The 18,640-nt window shown below is 43.1% G+C and overlaps 1 protein-coding gene and 1 pseudogene across 1 annotated transcript in view; both read left to right on the top strand.

Moving 5' to 3' along the window:
• The window catches only part of LOC114210299 (antiviral innate immune response effector IFIT1-like), a 25,472-nt gene extending 10,082 nt beyond the window's left edge, over positions 1-15,390 (top strand). The window contains exon 3 of the mRNA XM_088020008.1: positions 15,330-15,390. The gene's annotated coding sequence lies outside the window, so the exon portion shown is untranslated. The remainder of the gene's footprint in view (positions 1-15,329) is intronic.
• On the top strand, positions 15,283-18,640 carry LOC114210297 (interferon-induced protein with tetratricopeptide repeats 5 pseudogene; annotated as a pseudogene).

The raw sequence follows: 18,640 nt of genomic DNA, 5'->3' as shown, positions 1-18,640 counted from the left end.
CTTTCAATGGAGCAAGCAGACATTTCCCCAAACCTCCTGAAGTTCACAATCTAGAGAGAGAGACAGTAAAACAAGTGCACAGTCAATTCAAGGTCAGCTTTCTCCATGAAGATGCATGGAAGTTCAATTATTCATTGCCAAATTGTTCCAAGCAGCTTCTCTAGTTTTATGCCTTTTGAAGCACTATTTATTCAGTCATTTTCCAGTCTGATCAAGAAATAGGAAAAGGAAGGCGCCCGGGTGGCTCAGTTGGTTAAGCGACTGCCTTCGGCTCAGGTCATGATCCCGGGGTCCTGGGATCGAGTCCCGCATCAGGCTCCCCCTGCTCTGTGGGGAGCCTGCTTTTCCCTCTGCCTCTGCCTGCCACTCCCCCTGCCTGTGCTCTCCCTCTCTCTCTCTGTGTCAAATAGATAAATAAGATCTTAAAAAAAAAAATAGGAAAAGGATACTAAATGATCTGAGAGACCATCAGTAACAATCATTTTTGATTATGACATTTTATTAAAAGGGGTTGCACACCGAGGAATATTTTTAAAAGGAAAAAATAAGGAAACCACATGACCTTTTTCATTCTTACATTCATTTTGGGGGTGGGTATATTTATTTCCTACTGTGGCTGTAATAAATGACTACAATCTCGGTGGCTTAAAACCACAGAAATGTATTATCTTACAGTCCTGGAGGTAAGAAGTCTGAAATGGGTTTCGTTGGACTGAAATCAAGGTGTTGGCATGGCCACGCTGCCTCTAGAGGTTCTAGGGGACAAGCCCTCTTGTACCTTTTCCAACTACTAGAGGCTGCCTGTATTTCTTGGTGGGGACCCTAATCCACAAGACTACAAGTCCTCAAGGAATTCACAGACAGACTGCACAGGCCTTTGGATTTCTACCAGAATTCTATAGGAATTGAAGGGACCAGATTTTTTTTTTATCATTGAAGGGCAGACATCAGAGTTACAGAGATGCAATCTTCCGCACTTACTTATAACTAAAACCAGAGATTTACTAGATCGAACAAAAATGGCATCTTAGAGTGCTTATGATTGGGGCAGGAGGCCAGGTGGTCCTAAAAAGAAGTCTGACCACTGCCAACTCTCCCAGAGTGAGAAATACTGAAGGTAAATAATTGTTGGATAATTGGTTGATTCTCTACTAGGCAACTCTTCCCAGATATTTCTATCCATCATTTATCACCCAAAAGCAGAGCTCATTCATGCAAAATAAGTCTCTGGATTATGTGATGTGTTTGTGTGAGGTGTGTTTGACAATCTGCAAAGACCACAGTTATTAGTGTCTTATAACCTAATACCATCTCTCTATCCCCTCCCTCCCTACTCTGGAGGAGTTCTCTGCACCCTCTGGGCTCAGTAGCTCTAACGTTTGCAACAGTCTTGATGTTTGCAGAGAAAAACAACAAGCAGCAAATCCAGAAAAACAGATGTTTTTTAGTATTGAAAATGCTACTGCCAAGCTTACACATGACTATCTCCAGCCATTACCAAGAAGTCTCTTTAAATTGACAGCTGACTTCCGGGAGCTGGCTCCTCCCATGGAAATGACTGACAGAACCTCAGCTGGTGTCCTTATTTGGAGTTTCCAAAATTTCTTCAAGTGCCTAGGGAATATCTCTCATGTCCCCTAAATCGGGCCAAGCCACAGCTCCTGCTATTCACTACTGTGAAGGTGCCCCAGGCCAGATCTTTGCTAACTGCTGTCTGCACACCACTGCAAGCTTCAGTTCCTTGCGGACCCTCCCTGGCCACTGATGTCTCCATTCTCATGATGCTGCTGGTGCCAGAACTGCAATGGGAATGAGGGCCCGTACCCATAGCCTGCCCCAGCTTGAATGACCCACCCTCAGTCTGAATCCACAGCTCTGTGGCTTGTCCCCAGCCAGACCAAATGTGATACAGCCACCTCCACTCCAGAGTCCCAGGTTGAAGGGAGTGGGCCTGCTCTGACATGCCCCTTGATATCTACCCTTTTAACCAGGCCTCCTCTTAAACTCAAGTTCCGTCCCCAACTGCTCTTCATCTGTGTTCCACTCTTCCTCTCCTACCTGAAATCCAGCTCTATCTCTTCCAGGCTGTGTTGTGAGGACTAACTCAAATGAATGTAAACAAATACAGGAGGGTATTATTTATAGCACTGATTCTCAAGCAGGGAGGGTGAGAGGGCAGAAGAGAAAGTTGCCCCTGAGAGGAAAAAAAAAAGTTGCTTTGGCAATTTACAATTTTGCTTGTCACAACTGCAGGGTGCTACTAACATCTAGTGGGTATGTGGAAGGATGCCGCTTCGATATCTCACAATGCTGGGCAGCTTCCTACCACACAGATTATCCAACCCAAATGTCAATAGCGCCAACATTGAGAAATCCTCTCCTACACCTATTTCTGAGAAGAGTTATTGCTTAAGTTTTGGTTTCCCAAGCAGATTTTAGATCACCTGCCATGTTTCACTTTCTATGTCCCTTTGTTGGTAGCTGTTGTGTTTTACGTGTTGATTAGAATAAATTCAAAAGACAAGGCACTACTGATTTTCCTAAGAACTCACCCAATCCAACAGTCTGTGAAAAAAGATCAATATTCAAATTCCATCTAGTAATTTTGGTATGTTCAACACCCACTCAACAGCCAGGCGTGTTTCTTCTCAATCCTGAAAATGTATCTTTGAAATTTTTACAGATGGCTTTTGTGTTTCTGAATTTGAATTCCTAAACAATATAAGTAGATAACCAGGATTTTTTTTTCCTTTCATGTTTACCTCTGATTACTTAGTTGCTATCCATCTAAACTGTAATAAGCAAAGACAATCTCTTGGCCCGGATATGGTTAAGAGAAAAGAAGGGAAAGAAGTAGGAATGAGGCAGAAAATAACGCACTGAAAAATTTTTCAAGCACTGGAGTGCTTACTGAAATTTTCAACATCCTTGGTAAGGAGGAAATTGTGGGTTTATTTTTCACCCACAACAAACTGTTCAGTACCTTTTCTAAAATGTGGCTTCCTGGGTCACCTGGGTGGCTCAGCTGGTTAAGCGTCTGCCTTTGGCTCATCCCCGTCATGATCCCGGGATCCCAGCCTCACCTCGAGCTCCCTGCTCAGTGGGGAGTCTTCTCCCTTTCCCTCTCCCTGCTCCTGCTCTCTCTCTCTTTCTCACTCTGTCTCTCAAATAAACAAATAAAATCTTTAAAAAATAAATAAATACATAAAATGTGGCTTCCTGCTTCAGTTAAACAGGCCCATGACAGTATCACTCTGATCTTATTTCTTAAGATGTTTTCCCTGCTCTTGCCACTCCAACCACACCATCCATGCATAGCAAGGACGCTCCCACCTCCCGGGGTTTGAACTTTCTTCCCTGCCCCATAACCACAGTGCTTTGAACTTTCCCTGCCTGAACATCCTTCTCTGGCCCCATAACCACAGTGCTCACTCCTTCACCTGCTTCAGCTCTTTACTCAAATGTCACTCAGTGAAACCTTTCCTCCCCCACATATTTATAATGGAAAACATCCTGCACTGTTACCCTATCCATGCTTTTTCTCCATAGCACCATCTGACACACAATGCTTTATTTGTTCATTATCTTTACTCTCTCCAGAAATTAACTCCATGAAGGTAGGTCCCTTGTCTGTTTTCTTCTTTGCTGTACGGACTGTGTCTGGCACAATGTCTGGCTCTTAGCAGTTCAATATAATTTGTTGAATCGATGAATGAATGATTGAAGTCGAAGGGGGCAAAAATTTTAGTGTATGGGTATTTGGCATTTTCTGCTTAGAGTCCCAATACCACCCCTACCTTTATTAGAAGTATATTAAGCAAAGCACGGCTGCCAAGGGCACAGAAGACAAGCACTGTCATACAACTCTGGGTAGGGGGTGTAGAAATCTCTCAGCAAAGCCATTCGGCAAAAGCTATCAAATTTTACCGCTGGGAGTAATGGTACAGGGACACAGCAGCCCACCTGTGCAATGGGTACGTTGTCTGTTGAATCAGGACGGGAAGCAGGGATTTCCGCTTAGGATGCAGAGAGATACAAAGAGCATCACTGCCACCCTTACAATAAAAATAACACGGAATAATCTTCTGTTGTTTTATTTTTTTAAAGATTTTATTTATTTATTTGAGAGAGAGCCCGCACGCGCATGAGTGAAGGGGAGGGGCAGAGGAACAAGAAGACTCCCGGCAGAGCAGGGAGCCCCACGCGGGGCTCGATCCCAGGACCCTGATCATGGCCTGAGCCAAAGGCAGACGCTCAACCGAATGAGCCACCCAGGTGCCCCTCTCCTGTCATTTTATTAAAAAAAAAAAAAGTCACTCGAGTTTGTGCATACTCGGCGAGGCAGGCGAGACCCCAGACCAGATGCCAGAGGCCCCGCTGCAAATCCCACACCAGGATCTTGCAAGAGCTTCTGTTTCCTGGATCTGGCCTCCGCCTAGTCCAGGAACAGAGTGACTACCTAGTTTCGTTTTCCCGCTCGGTGCGCCTATGTTCATAAAGGCGAAGGCTCCGCAGGGCTCCAAACTCGCGCTGCAGACGCCTGCCCGCGGGAACCGCACTCCCGGCCCGGCCGCCTCCGCGCCCCCGGCAGCGTCTACGCCTGCCCGCGCCCCAAGCTCACTCCCCTCGCTCAGTAGCCCGGGCTCCCCATCCTGAGCAGAAAGCCTGAGGGGACGGCCGCCTCCCAGGACGGCCTGCCACCACCATGAGTGAGGATTTTCTCCGCTTCTGTTCCCAAACTACGCGTAGGCCTCGGACTCCGTGGCCCGCGCTGCGCCACGGTCCTTTCGGGGGCGAGCCCTGGACGCCCCGCAGCGGGCATCGGGGTGGGGCGCCCGCGCGAGCCCGGGCCCCGCCTGCACTGGCCTCCCGCTCCCTTCCGGGACTGTCACTGTCGGCTTGTCACCTGGACCTGCTGCTACCGCCCTGGTGCCTTTCTAACTTCGGGGTCTCAGCTCGTCCCCTCCTGGGAGCTACAGATTCTTGGTGATCCGCCCAGTCCGCGATTTTGTGCGGATGTCTGTAGCTGTCTCCTTTACCAAGTTAAGGCGCAGGGCTGTTTTTCTCACCCGGTTTGTGTGCGCTGCGCTAGCACCCTGCCCTGCACCTGATTAGTGAACCGTCTGCATTAATGAGTTGAGGGATTAGAGGCTAAATTCTTGTTCCAAGTCCTGACTCCAAACACCTACTAGTTGGATGACCCAAAGCAACATTTCTTAAACTCTGTGAGTCTGTTTCTTATCCGTAAAAATGAATGGCATCCAAATCTTAGGACTGTGGAAAGAGTTAATCAACTGCTTAGCATGTTAATATTTGCAAATGCTGATGATTATTATATGAAGTAAAAAAAATGAAATTTAGTAAGTGCCCCACCTCTCACATCCATAGGAAGGGAGGGAGGTTTCAGGAAGGTGCCTGAAGAAAGGAGGAAAAAGGGGTGCCCTGTATGTGTATGTGGGATGGCCTGGAAGCCAGTGAACCCCACTGGGGACTGTCCCCCAAGAATAATGAAAGGCTGCTCCTTCCTGGCCAAAAATCAAAGTTGCCTAAAGATAAATGTTGCCTCTTTCAGACACAAGAGCCTCTCTCTGCCAGCTTCCCAGAGACAAAGTTTGAAAATTAACTGGACAAAGTTTAAAAAGTAAAACTTATCATGGCATCCAGTTGTATACAAATTCCAAGGTCTGGGCAAAGCACTTCAGTGGCTGACTGAGTGACCCTTGGATAGTTCACGGCCACATTCATATTCCCTGGGACAGCCCTCCTCAACCTCCTTGGGCTGGGGTGGACCTTCAAAACAGAAGCAGAGTGCCACCGTACTGTGTGGATGGGCAGGGGCCTGGGCAGGCTGTTAAGGGGTTGTCTTGCCATGATTCTGGTGCACTTGCACCGGAGAAAGAAACCACTAACCTTCACCAAGGGACAATCATACCAGGTTTCCCAGTCAGGACCACAGAAGACAGTCCAAACCCTATCTTCAGAATCAAACACAGGGCCAGACAGAGAGCTGGCCAAGATATAAAGCCAAGTGGGATAGGGAAGACCGCAGTGGGAAAAAGTTTGGAGCCATTAGCAGGAAGGGAAGAACTAGCGGGAGTTCGTCATCTGGAGTCCAGGTGCTTTTTATGTTAAGCCTAACTTCGGGGCTGGATGTGCCAGGAGCTGCCAGGATATTATCTACAGTTTCATTCATTCAACAAATATTTATTGAGCTTCCATTATCTGCCTAGCATAGTAGATGCTGCAGACACAGAGGTGAAAAAAATAAAATCACAATAAGGTCTCTATACTCATGGGGTTTATATTTAAATGGGAGAAATAAATAGGTAAGTGAGTAAATAATCAGCATAATTCAGAAAGTGATAAGAGCTACAAGGAAAATAAAATAGTGTAATGGGCTAAGAGAGTGACCTAGAATGGAGGGGGCCGTTTTCGATAGTTCTGCCCCAGCAGCCTCTTGGGTAGGATATATATGAGCTGAGTAACAGGATGAGCTAGTCACGCAAAAATTTAGAAGCAGAGCATCCCAAGTAGAGTAAAAACAACAGGTATAAAAGTCCTTAAACTTGACATGTTTGAGATAGGAAGAAAAGTCCAGTATGTCTCAAACACAGTGAATGAGGAGAGTAGGAGGAAAAAGGTCGGACGGGTAGGCAAGGCCAGGCTCCTTTGGGACCTGTGGGAAATGGCAAGGGCTGGATTAGTATCTACGGGTGTTGGGTAGCCATTGGGAGATTGTAAGCAGAAGACTGATATGATCTGGTTTATAGTTTCAAAAGTTTACCAGGACTGTATGGGGAATAAAGACAGGAAACAGGGAGATTTGCCCCAGCCCCAAGGAAAGGTGATTGTGGTTCAGACTAGGAAAACAGCAGTGGAAATGCAGAAAAGTGGATGGATTTGAGATGTGGTAGAATTAACAAAACCTTGTACTGGATTGGATGAGGGATTAAGACAAGAGGAATGGAGGGATCAAAGATTACTCCTAGGTTATTTGTCAAACAAGATGGGGAAGAGAGGAGGAACAGGATCAAGGAGTCCAGGTTTCTGTATTGGATATGTTTATTTCAGAGGCCAACTGAACTTCTAATTGAAGATGTGAACTAAAAACTCCTGAAGTCTGGAGTTCAGGGGAGAGATCAGAAGTTGAAGAAGTATGCTGGAAGGTCATCAGGGTATATGAGGAAGTCTTTATTGGATTGTAGGAATAAAGTATTTTAATTCATTTCTTTTGATGATAATTGTATCTTTGATAACTAAGATCAATGCCCTTCCTTCAGATCATTTTTTAAAGATTGTATTTATTTATTTGACAGAGAGAGAGAGAGAGAGTACAAGCAGGGGGAGCGGCAGAGGGAGAGGGAGAAGCAGAGTCTCCGCTGAGCAGGAAGCCCGATGCGGGGCTCAGTCCCAGGACCCTGCGATCATGACCTGAGCTGAAGGCAGATGCTTAACCAATTGAGCCACCCAGGTGCCCCTGGATCACTTTTAATATATATTTACCTAGCTCTTTCGTTGTTTGAGAGAGCCACTAATCATCCTTAAAGAAATCCCTCTGCCACTTCTTATCTCAAGCACTCTGCACCGCAAGTCCTGGTGAGAGGCGGCTCCATCTAAAATGACCGCAATAATGTAGAATGTTGGGACTTTTGATTGAGGGCTCATATTTGAAACCATCACTTTAACCTGAGACCTTTAAATACCTGGCTTGTCCTTCCCCATGGGCAGCCAAACAGACCTCTTAGCTGTTCTTTAAGCTGCTCTAAAATCCCTTCACATTTTCTTTTTAGGTCCTCCCCAGGCAAAATGAATTTTAAATACATTACATATATCCTATACTTTAAAGTAAACTATTCTAAAAAACAACTTCCAATTTTTATGTTAAAGAGGTAGAATAGCATTATGGTTGAAAGACACTAGCTTTATGCACTCTGAATCAGGCAGAACCAGGTTTGAACCTGAGCTCGGCCACTTCATAGCTGAGTAACCTCGGACATGTAATTTAAATTCTGTCCCCCAGTCCTCATCCATACAACTGTGAAAATAATAAAATGTTATAAAAATTAAATGTAATTTGGAAGTGCTTGGCACACTGCCTGGCATGCAGTAAACTAGTGATGAATGGCAGCTTCTGTTTTTTTATGGTGGGGGGATTGTTTTGTTTTGTTTTTTGAATGCTCATCTGATTGATTCTGGATCATATATTATAAATGGTGCAGCATTTACATTATTGAGCCAAATCAGCAGTGAGCCCAGGTCATATGTATAAAGTTGTTTTTTCAAATCTATCTTGATTTGCCATTTAATTTAGCTCTTCACCTTGAATAAAATATCAAACAATTTTAAGTTAAAAGGAGAGCTCTAACCTGTTGTTCTGGAGGCCTTTTGTTCTAGGAAGCTGGCCAGGCCCAGTATCTCCTGTGTCCTGTCTCATACAGGAGCCACGAGTCATATGTGGTTATTCAAATTAATTAAAAGTAAATAAAATTTAAAATTCAGTTCTTCAGCCATCCTAGTCAGATTTCAAGGGATCAGTGGTCACTTGTGGCTAGTGTCCATCATATTGCACAGCACACATAAGAACATTTCCGTCATGGCAGGAAGTTCTGTTGGCAAGCTCTGGTTTAGAACCTACAATCACTAAAAGGTGATACACACAGAGAGAGTGAGAATAAATATGAAAATTATAAAACTGAAATTAATAATCTACAAATTATCTTAAATGTGTGCTAAAGACAATATTGTCATTAAGGATGAAATTTAGTTTTTATAAAAGTTGGAAAACAATTCATGGAGTAGTAGATTAGATTAAAACCTCAATCTCATATGTGATTCAAAGTACTCTTCTCCTTCCCAGCTCCCAGCAAATATTGATATGAGTGTGATGCAGGACAGGAAAATGAGATATACCAGACTTTAGGAGGACTGGCAAGGTGAGGGTGCAGCATTAGCTAGAGTGGTCAGGGGTACCCCTCTTTGAAGAGCTGACATTTGAGCCAAGATCAGAATTATGAGACTAAGTAATCCTTAGAATTCTCTTAGGAAGAGTTCAGAGTAAGGGTGTAAAAAGCAGGTGCAAATGCCCTGAGGTAGATAGACTTGGCGGAGGAAAGAAACTTTTTTTTAAGGCCAGTATGACTGGAGCACAATGAATAAGAGGAGATTGTACAAAATGAGGCTAGAGACGTAGACATGGGACAGATGATGAAGGGCATGGCAACCATGGTTCCGAGTTTGAGGCTGGAGTTAAAATATTTGAGTATTAACAATGTAGAGCTTCACTTCTGCTTCATGTTCCATCTTCCTTGCAATTATCCTCACCTCTCTGCTGCAGGCATCATTCTTTCCCCTGATACTGAATCATTCCCACTGACATATCATGAAATCATTAACAATTTCATGATTAAAACTTTTTTTGACAGTTCTCTCAGCCTCCTTCCAGATGGAGCTCTGTCTATTCCCTTAATAGTAAAATTCCTTGAAAAGAGTGGCCTATATTCCCCATATCCACTTTTTCACCTCCCATTGTCCCACCAACCAGTAATGTTTTCAGCCCTGCCTTTCTAGTAAAATGCTCATCAAGGTCCCCCACAGCTCTGCTACAGCACCAACGGTAATCTCTTCAACCTCTTAGACTCATTTACATATTGATAGCCATCTGTCCTTCCTGAAATAAATATTTCTTCCTTAGGCTTTCATGACATCATGGACATCATGGATATTTTTTCTTTTTTTCCTTTTTTTTTTTTTTTTTAATCCACTTCACCCATCCCCTCATCCACTTCCCCTCTGGCAACCACCAGTTTCTCCTCTGTGTTTTAAGAGTCTGGTCTTTTGTTGGTCTCTTTTCCTTTCATTTGTTTTGTTTCTTAAATTCCACATATGAGTGAAATCATATGGTATTTGTCTTTCACTAATTTATTTCATTTGGCATTATACTCTCTAGCTCCATCCATGTAGTTGTAAATGGCAAGACTGCATTCTTTTCTATGGCTGAGTAATACTCCATTGTGTATCTCGCCATCTTCCTGATCCATTCATCTATCAATGGACTCCTGGGCTGCTTCCATAATTTGGCTGTTGTAAATGCTGCTGTGACAAACATAGGGGTGCACGTATCCCTTTAAATTAGTGTTCTGGGGCGCCTGCGTGGCTCAGCTGGTTAAGTGTCTGCTTTCGGCTCAGGTCATGATCCCAGATCCTGGGATCGAGCCCCATGTCAGGCTCTCTGCTCGGTGGGGATCCTGCTTCTCCTTCCTCTGCCTGCCACTCCCCCTGCTTATGCTTTCTCTCTCTCCGGCAAATAAATAAATAAAATCTTTAAAAATAAATAAATAAATAAAATTAGTGTTCTTATATTCTCTAGGTAAATACCCAGTAGTGGATCATATAGTAATTCTATTTTAAGTTTTTTCAGGAAACTCTGCTGTTCTCATTTCCCTGATTAGTGGTGTTGAGCATCTTTTCACGTGTCTCTTGACCATTTGTATGTCCTCTTTGGAAAAATGTCTTTTCAAGTTCTCTGCCCATTTTTAATCAGATTATTTGGGTTTTTTGGTATTGAGTTCTATAAGTTCTTTATATATTTTGGATATTAACCCCTATCATTTGCAAATATCTCTTCCCATTCAGTAGATTGCCTTGTCATTTTGTTGATGGTTTCCTCTGCTGTGCAAAATTTTTTATTTTGGTGTAGTCCCAATAGTTTAATTTTGCTTTTTTTCCCTCGCCTGAGGAGACATGTCTAGAAAAATGTTTCTATGGCCAATGTCAAAGAAATTACTGCCTATATTTTCTTCTAGGAGTTTTATGGTTTCAGGTCTTACATTTAGGTTTTTAATCCATTTTGAGTTTATTTTTTTAATTTTTTAGAAGATTTTATTTATTTATTTAGAGAGAGAGAGCGCGTGAATGCGTGAGTGAGGGGAGGTGCAGAGGGAGACAGAATCTCGAACAGACTCTGTGCTAAGTGCAGAGCTGGATGCGGGGCTGGATCCCACGACCCTGAGATCGTGACCTGAGCCGAAACGAAGAGTCGGTCATTCAACCCACTGAGCCACCCAGGCGCCCCTAAGAGTTTTTGTGTATAGTATAAGAAAGTGGTCCAGCTTCATTCTTTTCCAAGTAGCTGTCCAGTTTTCCCAGCACCATTTGTTGAAAAGACTTTTTCCCTTTGTATGTTCTTACCTCTTTTGTTGAAGAGTAATTGACCATGTAAGCGTGCGTTTATTTCTGAGCTCTCTTTCCTGTTCCATTGATCTCTGTTTTTGTGCCAGTGCCAGACTGTTTTGATGACGACAGCTTTGTAGTAAATCTTGAGATCTGGGTTTGTGGTATCTCCAGCTTTGTTCTTCTTCCTTAATTATTGCTTTGGCTGATCAGGGTCTTTGGCAGTTCCATAAAAATTTTATTATTTGCTCTAGTTCTGTGAAAACTGTTGGTATTTGGGTAGCAACTGCATTAAATCTCTAGATTGCTTTGGGTAGTATGGACGTTTTAACAATACCGGTTCTTCTCATGACACCAGTGCTTTCCAGCTCCCTCACTCATTGCTCGTGCTTGGCCTCCTTTCCTGCTCCTACTCTGCTTGACCTGGAGTGTAGTACAGCTTCGTTTTGACCTTCTCTGCCTGTGCTCACTCCTTGGGTAATTTCATTCTAGAACTCACGGTTTTAAAGTTGATGTGCATGCCAGTGACTCCCCGTTTTATATCCCTAGTTCTAACTTCACTCTCTTCATCCCCAGTATTTTCTTCATTAATATCCAACTTCATACACGACCTCTTGACTTGCATGTCTCATCCGACATCTCAAAATTAACATTTGCAAATAGTCCTCTCGACTTACCCGCTCAGTTCCTGAAGTCAAAGTGTAAGCGTTACCCGGGGTTCCCTCTTCTCCTTCTGGCCCACCCCACACCCAACCCATCGGAAAGAGCTGCCAGCTCTGTCCCGGACATAACCACCGAGACCCCACTAAACCTCCACTGCAACCCCAGCACTGGCTAGCTCCCACTCCCCTTGGATCCCCTCAGCAGCTGCTTTCGTGTCTTTTTCAGGGAGATTTGCTTCAGCCATGCTATTTAAATTTTAACCACCTATTTGACCCCCTGCCAGCCTCCCATTTCTCCTTTTCTGCTTTATTGTTCTCCTTATTACTTCTTACCCATCTCACATACTCTATATTTTCAATTATTTTGGGATATTCTTATGGCACACCCTCCCCACCCCGACCCCTCATTAGAATGTAAGATACATGAAGTCAGGGCTTTTTTTTTTTTCCCCTGTTTTGTTTACTGCTGTATCTCAACACTTTGAACAGTGCCCTGAATAAATTCTCTGGATAATTATTTGTTGAATAAATACTTCCCTATCAGATTCCCAACTTCCTTTCTTGCTCCCACCCCCATTGTCTATTCTCCACAGAGCAGCCAGAGGGATTTTTTTTTTAAGCCTGTATCAAACATTCTCATTTCCCTACTTAAAAATCTCCCTGTAGTCGTTTCCCATTACAACCAGAGTAAAATTAATACTCCTTGTCATGGGCTGCAAGCCCTGCACCTCTGTCCCTGCTACAACCATGCCTCATCTCCCACTCTTCCCCTTCACTATGCATCACATACACTTTCCTACTTTCCTTCCTTCTGGTCCCTGAACACTTCGAGTCTGTTCCCACCTCAGGGCCTTTGCACCTGCTGGTTCCTCAGCCCAAACCAGGGTTTCTCAACCTCAGTATGACTGACATTTTGGGCTCGATAACTCATGGTGCGTGGGGCCTCCCTGTGCGCTGTCAGATATTTAGCCGCATCCGTGGCCTTGATCAGTAGATGCCAGTAGCATTCCTCCAGTGCGATGACTACAGTTGTCTCCAGACATTACCAGACGTTTCGGGGGAGGGACGGCAAAAGCACCCTCGTTGAGAAGCGGTTGCTTAGACCATTCTGCCCTCAGATCTTTGAGGGCTGCTTCTGTTCCATTGCTGAGATCTTACTGTTTCAATTGCTCCTTTCTACATGGGCTGTTCCTTCACAATCTTAACTAAAGTACCCCCCCACACACACACACACATACCACCACCACTTAATACCATTAATCTGATTTTTTTTTCTTTTTAACACTCCTCACTATCCGGAATCATGCTGTCCATTTGTGTTTCCATATTGATTTGTTTCCATATTTCTTTTCTTTCAACTCCTTTGGCTCCTTCCTCTTCCAGAGTGAAATTACCATGAAGAAAGGGCCTTTTTCGAACTTACTTGCTCACTACTGTATCCACTACAACTAGAACTGGCACGGATGACGAGGTGGTCGATAAATGTTTTGATGTTTCTGCCCATAAACATTTATACAAATACATGTGGGGGTGGGGGTCCTGTGTACAGTAGAAAGGGGAATATACATGCATGTTCTCACACACAGTGTACCCGGTTCATCCCATAAGCAGGGCACTTCTCTGTTCGAGAGAAGCCTTAAGGAATTTTTTTCTGTATATTTCTTAATTACGGCCAGTGGCAGATTTAGAAAGTCCTTCCTGACTGCCTCACCACCACCATCAACAAAACAAACAAATAAAACTAGGAATATTAATCCAGACTTTGTCCATTGCAGATAGTAGAAACCTAATTCAAACTAGCTTAAACAAAGAAAGAGTTCTTTCTTTCTTTAAGAGAAGTTCAGGGGTAGACAGGGTGATCCAGGCAAGGCTGTTAAGTCACTCTCTTGGGCATTCTGTCCTTCCTCCTGTCGAAGCTCTGTTTTCCGCTCTGTTAGATTCCTTCTCAGGCAGGCCATACTCAAGTCTGGAAAGATGGCCACCAGGAAACCCAAACCTATATTCTACCAGTTTAAAATTTTTAGAAGGAAGAGACATACTTCTAGCGAAGCCTCATTTCAGCAAAATGATATTTTAATTGGACTATCTCTGAGTAAATCACTGGGACCAGGGAATGGCTGGAATATCGTGTGTTTTCCCAGACCGGAGTGAATGGTGCACCGCCCATCTCCAATCACATGGACCGATAGTAGAGGAGAGGATGTTCCAGAAATGAAATCCAAGAGAAGGGATCCTCACCAAATCGAAGCCAGAGATGTCCACAGCATTGGACTGTGTACACTGTCCGGGTCACTTCCGTGAACCTTGGCTGGAATGCTGAGTTGTTATTGACTATTTACTTATAAGCTCTGTACAAGCAGGGCTGTGTCTCGTTCAGGGTTCCATCCCCAGGGTTATTTATAAGATCTTGCACATAGAAGGCTGTTCATAATGAATAAATATTTCCTTTCCCTTCCTTTCCCCTTCACCTTCCTAGTTTCAGAGATCCTGTTTCCAGTGGGCTCTGCAGAAATTATACTGGGTCTCGCACAAAGGGAGCTGGGCAAATATTTGTGAAGTAAATATTAAGGGCACTGATAAGTTCATAATAGCCCTTAGCCTCTACTTTTGCCCACAACCCCAGAGGACAAAAGGAGGTAGTGCTTTATAGCAAAACCTACTGAGCTTGGGGCACCTCAGTGGCTCAGATGGTTAAGCGTCTGCCTTCGGCTTGGGTCACGATCTCTGGGTCCTGGGGTGGAGCCCCGCGGGGTGGGCTGCCTGCTCAGCGGGGAGTCTGCTTCTCCCTCTCCCTCTGCCTCTCCCCCTGCTTGTGTGCCCTCTCTGTCTCTCTCAAATGAATAAAATCTTAAAAAAAAAAAAAACGTACTGAGCTTATTACTTAGCCTCCTTTTGCCTTTTCCCTATCTTCTCTGAAATCTGTTACTCTCCTTTTTATCTACCGAAAATGCTTTCCCCATCTCTTGACAGACCTGTTCCTGTCTATTTCTGGGCCTTTTCTCTCTGTGGGGTTTCCTTCCTCCCTCAGCAAAAATGATGTATTGGTATGGCTTCCGTGTCTCCTTCAGTGTACTTCTTTTTCTTATTTCTGACTATTCTTCTTTCCTTTCCTATTGATAACACAGAAGTGGAATTTTGATGTTTGTTATTGACTGTTTACAGATCTATGATACTCAATTTTCAAGGCTAGTAAACAAAACATTTAAATTTCTCTCTGTAAAAATAAGTGGTACTTGGCACAGTTAGTGACTGCCAAAAGGAAATCGATACCCAGCCATCTTTGTGGAACTGGTTTTGCAATAAATAATGAGAATTTAATGAAATATTTCTAGGATATAGCTGTACACAGAGGAAACTAATATAAAGTTATAGGGGCCTAGTGCTTCAACTGGAAATTCCAACAGAAGATCAATTTGGTTGCTAAGCAGAGAACAATGTTTAAGGTTTAAAAATGGACTTATTTCTTCAAAAATATAAAAAGGATTTTATCTTTGACAGTGAAATTCCTAAGGACCCCTTGAAGGCCATTCTGTTGGAGTTAGAATGTCACTTTACATGGAATTTACTTAAGGAAGACATTCTGTTTGATGTGGAAGATACAATTGGGCAGCAGCTTGAATCTGTCACCACAGAATCCAGACTTACTCTTTATAACCTATTGGCCTATGTGAAACATCTAAAAGGCCAAAATGAAGATGCCCTAGAATGCTTGGAACAAGCAGAACACATAATCCAGCAAGAGCACTCAGACAAAGAAGTGCGACATCTGGTCACTTGGGGAAACTATGCCTGGGTGTATTATCACATGGACCAGCTTAAGGAAGCTCAGAAGCATTTAGACAAGATAGGGACCACCTGTAAGAAACTGTCCAGTCCTTCTGACTACAGGTCGGACAGGCCTGAGATTGACTGTGAGAAAGGGTGGGCACTCTTGAAATTTGGAGGAAAGTATTACCACAGGGCAAAAGTGGCTTTTGAGAAGGCTCTGGAAGTGGAACCTGACAATCCAGAATTTAACATCGGTTATGCCATCACAGTGTACCGGCTGGACGACACTGACAGACACGGGTGTATAAAGAGCTTTTCTCTGGGCCCGCTGAGGAAGGCTGTCTCCCTGAACCCAGGTAACACCTACATTAAGGTTTTACTGGCACTGAAGCTTCAAGATGTACAAGCAGAAGATGAAGGGGAAAGGTATATTGAAGAAATCCTGGACCAAATATCCTCCCAACCTCATGTCCTTCGTTACGCAGCCAAATTCTACAGGAGAAAAAATTCCTGGGACAAAGCTCTTGAAGTTTTGAAAAAGGCCTTGAAGGTGACACCAATGTCTTCGTTCCTGCATCACCAGATGGGACTTTGCTATCGGGCGCAAATGATCGACATCAAGGAGGCCACAGGCAACAGACCTACAGGGGAGGATAAACTGAGGATGGACAGGCTTATTACAATGGCTATCTTTCATTTCAAAGTAGCTGTGCAATGAGACTTCAAGTTCCCCTTTGTCTACACAGCCCTGGCGAGCATGTATGTCGAGGCAGGCCAGTGTAATAAAGCTGAAGAAGTTTTCCAGAAAGTGCTTCATCTGGAGAACATAACTGATGATCACAAACATCAGATCCACTACTACTACGGCCGCTTTCAGGAATTTCACTGTAAGTCAGAAAGTACTGCCATCCACCATTATTTAGAGGCCTTAAAGATCAGTGACCAATCATCCCTCCGTCCCAAACTGACAAGTGTTCTGAAGAAACTGGCTCTGAAGAGACTTGGTCATGATGCTTCAGATGTGCAGTTATGTGCCCTGGGGCTTGTTTACAAGCTGGAGGGAGAAGAGAGGCAAGCTGCTCAGTACTATGAGCGGGCCCAGAGGATAGATCCAGAAAATGCAGAGCTCCTTGCTGCTCTCTGTGAGCTTCGACTTTCTATTTAAATATATACTCTAGGAAATTGCTTTTAAGCTTTTCTTACCATTTTGGGCTCATATATTTTTATTGTTTTAATCCATTTTTTTTCAAGATTTTATTTATTTATTTGACAGAGAGATACAGCGAGAGAGGGAACACAAGCAGGGCGAGTGGGAGAGGGAGAAGCAGGCTTCCCGCAGAGCAGGGAGCCCGACGTGGGGCTCGATCCCAGGACCCTGGGATCATGACCTGAGCCGAAGGCAGACACTCAACCAACTGAGCCACCCACGTGCCCCCTATTGTAAATTATAGAACCAATTTTTATTGAATGTTTACTGTATACCAGGCATCATGCTAAATGTGACGAATCTTTTGGCTTTTTTTTTTAATTAAAATAGTGTATCCATTTGAAAACAAAAACATTCCAGATGCACCTTTCAAAAATGGTATGGCCATTATGACTATATCCCCCTTATCTCTGCTATTTATAATTTTCTGATTAGGGGCACTTGGGTGGTTCATTCAGTTAAGTGTTTTGACTCTTGATGCTTGTCCCTCTCCCTCCGCCCCTCCCCCCTTCCTCACTTTCTCTCAAATAAATAAAATCTTTAAATAATAATAACTTTCTGATTAAATTTTGTCATATTTCCCATATTGCTCACTTATGCAGGAAGCATAATCCTGCATAAGCCTTTGACCCCTAGGTCAAGAACGCTCTTTCAGGAGTGCAAAATTATATTAGTTAAGCTCTTAACTATGCAGCTTGCAAAAGATGGATCCTATCCAGTTCTGACTCTGATGAGGATATTTAATCATTAGCCTAACAGTCACTTAAAGAATCCTTTTTGTTGAAAGAAAAAGTTCATAATAATAAAAAGTCTGCCATCTATGATGACTTCAATAAAAGGAGAAAAAAACTAAAATAGGGGGGAAAGGATTTCTTTAAATATAGAACTTTAGGGACCCATGAGAAATCAGAAGTGTTATCTCCCCAAAATGTTCACTGCATAACTAGAAACAGTTGTGAGAAAAAAATGAACAATGGAAAATCGTTAGTCTCAAGTTTCTCTGGTCTTTTAACTAGAAGAATAAACCTAACCTAAATGGAATTAATTTTATTCCAACTAAAACTGCAGAGTTTTGGGGTTTAAATTATTGAGACAGAAAGCAGATTGAGAAATTGGGAAAAATGATTTAAAAAAATGGGTAAAATAGATGTCCCCATTCTACATCCATAGATTACCAAGGTTTCAGTGATTTGGTTTTGAGTCTGGACTGGGTGGTTCTTGTACCTCCAATTTCTGGCCTTTCGTTAACTCCTTTAGTATTCCAAACTTACTTCTGGATAGCTTTTTCTTTTACCTGAAGGTTTCAGATTTACATGTTTTCCTGTAGATCTTTCAGGAATACTTAAGCCCTGCTTTTGGCTTGGATATCCACCTTGAAGGGTCTATTGCTTAAGGACTCTTATCCCTGGGGGGCTTTTTAAGTTGAGATGCTGATGAAAGTGGCTTCTTTAAAGTTGTTTCTCTGATTATCATCTACAGTTATATTTACCACCACAGTATTAGTGGAAAAGTGTGCCTTGTGGTTTGATTCTCTGCACTGCCACTGCCTAAAGACTACTATGGATGTTTACTTTTTACTTATTGTTACTATTTTTATTTTAAATTTCTGTTCTGATTTTATTACAAAAGTGATGAATTCTCATTGTAAAATTTTAAACAGACAGAAGCATATGAATTTAAAAGTAAGGCACTCCTCACCCTAACCCAACTCCATACCCCCGTGGTAACTCGTGAACAATAGGTATCCTTCCAGATGTGTTTTCTATGCATATTCAAACGTACATCCATACTGCAATGTATTTCATGAATTAAAATTTTTTAAAAGTTTGATTTA

This window comes from Eumetopias jubatus, unplaced genomic scaffold (genome assembly GCF_037043125.1).
Source record: "Eumetopias jubatus isolate StellerSeaLion01/CBP00866 unplaced genomic scaffold, mEumJub1_p1.0 scaffold_17, whole genome shotgun sequence".
NCBI classification, from domain to species: Eukaryota; Metazoa; Chordata; class Mammalia; order Carnivora; family Otariidae; genus Eumetopias; species Eumetopias jubatus.
This window is presented reverse-complemented; position numbering and strand designations above follow the sequence as displayed.